General features: G+C 46.9%; 1 protein-coding gene across 1 annotated transcript in view; it reads left to right on the top strand.

The window, feature by feature from the left end:
• COMMD1 (copper metabolism domain containing 1) overlaps window positions 1–1,189 on the top strand; it is a 219,625-nt gene that overhangs the window by 647 nt on the left and 217,789 nt on the right. The gene's annotated exons all lie outside the window — the stretch shown is intronic.

Genomic DNA, 1,189 nt, shown 5'->3' with positions numbered 1-1,189 from the left:
GTGTGTGTGTGTGTGTGTGTGTGTGTGTGTGTGTGTGTGTGTGTGTGTGTTCTAGCACAGTGGTTCTCAACCTTTTTTGTACCAAGACCCATTTGTAAACATCCATGTCCAGTCCCAACCCAGTACCCTCCCCCACTCCCGACCTGCTGCCGCCAGCCCCCAGTGTGTGGGGCAAGGGGGCCCCCAAGCAGCCCCTCTCAGGCTGGCACTTTGCCCACCTACAAGGGAAAAGCCACCATTTCCCACATTTTTCTCCATTAAAGGAGAATCCACTTTTAAAGTTTGTTCACAGCCCTTTCATATATTCTTGTGACCCACAGATTATAGCATACTCAAACACACAAATGCTGTTGTAGTGTACTCAAACGCACAAACATACGGGTTTATATGTAAATCTGGGTTTCTAATATGTTTCTATAGTTATATTATTGTATAATAATGAGAGAGACTTATTTTAAGAATCTAAGGAACAATAGAGACATTTTTAAGTATGAACTGTGATCATCCACACCAGATGTGTGAAACATACTTGTCATCCCTGTGCTTCCTATGCCCACTCCCCACAGCTGGATGTGGACCCACCTCCAGTGGCAAGGGAAGCAGCAGTAACTGGCACATGTGCCTGAGCCATTGTGGTGGCTCGGGGTGCTGTCAAACATTAATGCTGCTGTCACTTGTCCTGATGTTGCCAAAATGGGTTCCCAACTGGGATCTCTGTACCCTGAAATTCAGTGATGGTAGCCAACATAACTGAGCTGGGAGGAGGGGCAGCCATGGCAGCAGCAGCCCCAGGCACTGTCTTTCTCAAGAGGGGTGCAAAAGCAGCCAGCTACTGCAATCAGTATGACAGGAGCAGGTGCTGTTCTCTGCATTGTGTGGCTGTCCCCAGTGCAGTTACCATGCTACCCATCTGATAGTGGCAATAAACCACCCTGGCTCGTGGAACTGTGAGACCTAACGCCCACAAATTCCAGCCCTTTCATGAGTCCTGTGGACCAGATGACATGGTACCATGTGCTGGATCTGACCCAGGGGCTTGAATAATCAACATTAGAACATCTGTTTGTTGTATGTTTATTAATTATTTCCTTTTGTCTTTGGTTTTTAAGAAGCCCAGCCAGTTCTCCATCTGCCTTACTCTGCTTTTTGCGTAGAAATATCTTCTAGTAGCCCTAGTCTGTTTTTCTTC

The sequence above is a fragment of the Gavialis gangeticus genome, unplaced genomic scaffold (genome assembly GCF_001723915.1).
Source record: "Gavialis gangeticus isolate Ggan-Ray unplaced genomic scaffold, GavGan_comp1, whole genome shotgun sequence".
In the NCBI taxonomy this organism is placed as follows: Eukaryota; Metazoa; Chordata; order Crocodylia; family Gavialidae; genus Gavialis; species Gavialis gangeticus.
Note: the sequence above shows the minus strand (reverse complement) of the source record. Positions and strands in the feature narration are given on the sequence as shown.